Source organism: Hyaena hyaena, unplaced genomic scaffold (assembly GCF_003009895.1).
Source record: "Hyaena hyaena isolate Hyena2069 unplaced genomic scaffold, ASM300989v1 scaffold_2092, whole genome shotgun sequence".
NCBI lineage: Eukaryota > Metazoa > Chordata > Mammalia > Carnivora > Hyaenidae > Hyaena > Hyaena hyaena.
This window is the reverse complement of record NW_024082726.1, coordinates 1-4,892: the sequence shown is the minus strand read 5'-3', so window position 1 is coordinate 4,892 and position 4,892 is coordinate 1.

Below are 4,892 nucleotides of genomic sequence, written 5' to 3'. Positions count from 1 at the left end.
GGAAAATAAATAAAATATTTAAGGAGAAGATGTGAATTCAAAATTCATTCTCTAAATAATGCACATACCTTTTCATTACAAAAATATCTTACACACTAACAGTGACAGAAAATCAACTCTTCCCATTGCTATTCAATGGGAGTTTATACATGTCTGTTCAGAAACAACTTAAACTAATTAAAATAGCACACACACACACAAAAAGCAAATATATCTTTTCTTGACAAGAAACCTCTAAAAGGGGATATTTTCTTGATCATGTCACTTATCATAACCTCATTCCCTTTGTTATACCTAGTATAATTGATTATTTGTAACTCAATATTAGTAATCTCCATAACCTATTCTAATTATTATCTCTCATTATTAAAATAAATGAAGTAAGTGGACTTTTCCAACAACTGTATATTCTTCAATTTTTTTGGTGAATATTAACATAAATTCCAGATATTTGCACATCTCTATGCCAAAATGGGTACTCAAAGTCCATTTTAATATTTGTTCAGGCAACCTCTCCTTAGTCTTTAGGTTTGATTATTAAACCAATAACATATTAGTTTATAAAGAGTCAAATTATCAGCAAACCACAGGATTAAGCAAACTTTAAAACATCAATTTATTCCAAGCATTGGGGTGCTTATAGTTTAAAGGTTAACATAAATTTACATATAAGTTTATCATTCAAATATAGAGTATTAAGAATGCACTGTACCCTTGTACTACTCTCATTATCTTGTGAATTCAGAATTTTAAGCTACACCATGTGGCTCAATTTCAGTTGAGCTGTTAACAAAATATTATTCATAAACTCAAATTAGTCTGAGACAGTATTTTTAATGATATCTTGGACTGATGCCCAGATAGCTCACAACAGTTCAGTTTCTGCTACACTATATTTACCAATATTAAGCCAGGTTTACAGTAAACAAAACAATGTAATAATAACCACAATTCTGTAGAGCTACACCATGTCTCTTGCCAAGTGAATTTCTGATTGTTAAAGACTGATAGCATTTGCAAAAATGAATACTTTCTTCATTTTCATGAAAAATATTATGCATGTCATGAAAAGAGAAAGCTAGTACAAATTCGATTGCTCTGTCCATTTAATTCTTTCCCCGTTCCAGAACTGCCAAATACTCAAAATGAGAATTACTCCGTGGTTACCAAGTACCACAAGAGAATAGATAACTGTTAAAATTACTCGTAGATAAAAAAGTATGTTATTAGAAACATCTCCTAACCTCTTCAAGTTGAATGACACTTCTTAGATCATGTTTCTCAACACTTTTTCTACCATAACACACATGAGGGACATATCTTCCTTTTGAATACCGTATCTCCTGTGGAAATGTGGCTCTTCCCCAAAGTACATAATGAAATGGGAATAATAATATTCCTACAGTTTCAAAGAAACAAACACTACTGATGATTCTTATCATACATTCTTTAAATACACATAACCCACATAGCCTGTCTTTCCAATAACTACTCCTAAATCTGTCACATGATTCTCTGACCATAGTGGCAAATTTCACCTCAAGAAAGAATTATTTTTGAATTTTTTTCTGGAAAGACTGTGAAGCCTCAAAATTGCTTGCTAATGACAGTGCCACCCTACTGCCTGAGAAGAAACTTGGCTCCAAAGCAGTTTCTTCTAGGTGGTCAAATCTTGGGCCTGGCACCAAACCAGTGTTACTGACTAAACAAGAAACCTAGGCCTAAGTCAAAGCCTGAACAATAAGGATGTTCTACCAACTCTGAAAAAGTAGGAAGCAAGTGGCAGAGTGTGAAGCAGAGACACCACAGTGGGCCTTGGAGGTAAGGGAACAGATCCCAGAACAGTTAAGGCCACAGCACAAGTGTTGCTGTGTCCTTTCAATGAACACCATTCATTCCAAGCAAATCACTTCCTCATAATCTCTGCTTTGTAATATTAAAGGGGCTAATATATTTCTACTATGTTTTCCTCCAATTAATGATGTAATAAAGTGGTTATCTCTTTACAAGTGAAATTAAAAGTGACAATCTCTACTCTTTCTCTATGGATCTAAGACAGTGATTATAAAAAATGCATTGGCTGGAGAGCCTGGGTAGCTGAGTTGATTAAGTATGTGACTCTTGATTTTGGCTCAGGTCATGATCTCATGGTTGGTTGTGACGTCTTAAGATCAAGCCACTCCTCATGTGGTTCTGTGCAGAGCATGGAGCCTGATTGGGATTTTCTCTCTCCCTCTCCCTCTCCCCTTCCCCCCTCCTCTCTTGCTCTCTCTCAAACAAACAAAACCATATGGAAGGGTCACAGAATCAATGCAGGAAAGGTGTCTCAAACTGCATAACTAAAAATTCCAAAGCATCTTCTAAGTGGTATGCCTATCCTCCTCCCCTTAGAATCTGTGTAGTATGAGCATATCATCACCAAAAGGGTGATACAGTGGGAAAGGGCTGAAAAAACCCTATCCATAATGCCACCTCATATGTCCAAGTTCTGCAACCTCCCTTGAACAAAATTAATGCTTCCAGGCAGTCAAGACTTATGCTCCAGATAGAGTGGCTCTCCTGCCAGGACAACTCCATAATACATCACCAGCAAATCTCCAATATTTTATTAACTATCACCTCAGGGCATAAGACTTTCCAAATCGATCTCTTTAGCCCTATCCTCTCTACCATGCTCCAAACCTGCTGCTCTAAATTACTATTTGAAGTTCCTAACAAGATACTTGTCTTTTAAACGGATCACATCCAAAGTTAAATTCATCTTCTCCATCTGTTTATAGTACCTGTGCTCACCTTGAACGAAACAGAATATGAGTTGTCAATTCCTCATTTGTAAAATGAGAAGAATGGTTTCTTTGTGGTATTGTTAAAAGAATGAGAGTACACAGTAAATAGTAACAATGACTTAAAATTTCAGCTAATTCTCTCACATCCAGTAAAATATTACCAAGTCATGTACTGGACCTTAACGTCACAATCTCTCCCACATTTACCAGTTCTTTCTATCCTCCTTCCTGCCCCTGAGGAACCAGGAGAAGCCATAGCAATAGCAGAAATGTTTGTTCTAGCTTCAGATACAGGTACTGTGTATTTCCCATTACCTCCCACAATAGAGGCATCAGAGCCACCAGAAATAAGAATCTCCAGAAGGTTCCAGGGGAAAGCCCTGCAGTAAAAACAGCATCTGAACACAGATGATTCCAGAGGGGTGAGGCATAACACTTATCCATCATGCAGGTAAATCATGGCATGGTCCCTTGCCTGGTGGCAAGAGATTACCAAACATAAGACAACATTTTGATTCAATTTCTACTGAACAGTAAAAATTTAAAAATATTGAATATACAAATATTTAAACCATAGATACTCTAAAATTAACTTCATTTTCCTTTTTGGGAATCCTTGAAAAATTTAATTACCTTTGATGAATTAGAGTGGCTATTTAACCTAGTGGATTATAATGTGCTCCAAATACATAAAAAATTAAGAATCATTCAATAACAGTTTATACACACATATACATATGTATACATACTGTACATAGAAAAAGAACAGAAAGAAATGTGAGTTACAGCTACTGATAGAAACATTAATAACAATATGAAGTAACAAATTAAGTCTAACTAGTACAGATGGGGAAAGAAAACCTAAATAAAGCATTAAGACCTATGGCCTACTTAGAGCAGGAACAAACAACCCCACCCCATACCTCTTTCAGAAGGCCTAAGGGAAACATTTCTTTTCTTAGAGCATGGTCCTCTAATTAAGAATCATAATGGTAGTTTTATGTCTCCAGCAAAAGTTTAAACTTTGTGTCACTCACACTACACAAAAATCTAAGATATTTGGCTACATAAAAATATCAAACCTCTGATAATATTTTCTGCAACCATTTTTTCCCAGTTTGTTGTTTGACTTAATTTTGGTTAGCGTTTTGTTTTTGTTTTGTTTTTTTTTTCAGGGGGGTGAGGGGAATCATTTAAAAAATGATTATTCCACAAAAGTCACCTAATAAAAATGGCCTAATGATTTTTAAATTTAGAAACAGTTAAAGTGGATATGACTTTATATTATAGAAAGGGTGTTTTTATCTGGTGAACAGGATTCATCAAGTTTCCTTTATATTACACATGCTAGTTATAACAACATATAATTTACCTTTTAAATTTTTTTAATGTTTATTTATTTTTCAGAGAAAGAGAGACAAAGTGTAAGCAGGGGAGGGAGGGCAGAGAGAGGAAGACACAGAATCTGAAGCAGGATCCAGGCTCTGAGCTGTCAGCACAGAGTCCAACACAGAGCCCAAACTCACAAATTGTGAGATCATGACCTGAGCCAAAGTTGGATGCTGAGCCAACTGAGCCACCCAGGCACCCCAACATATAATTTAATATTTACAAAACTTTTCAGGAATAAATACTATAATATGTACCACATATTTGTAATGTGTGGATAACATTTAATTACACCTCACAATATTCCTGTGCGGGAGATGGAGTTATGAACTGAACTATGTAAGAATATTATTAGCTAAGTGTCTATACAATGAAATGTCCAACTATCAATAAATGACCATGTCTGTCAGCCTGCCCATAATATCCTACATCTATTTTTCAAACTTAGGTCTGTTACCTATTAGAGATCCTGTCCTTCGCACATTATCTTTTTAATATTCCAAAAAGACATAGTGTTGAAAGTGAAAAGCAAGACAAAACTGCCATTCAATATGAGAAAATATCCATCAATTCCAAATTTCAGTGATGAAAACTTCATATTTTCCCATCTTATTACATTTAGCAAGGAAAAAGAAAAAAGATTTATATAAACAAAGTCTTCAAAGTAATAGACTCCCATTTGTAATTTTAAAATTCATTCAGAGAGAGGGCAAGATG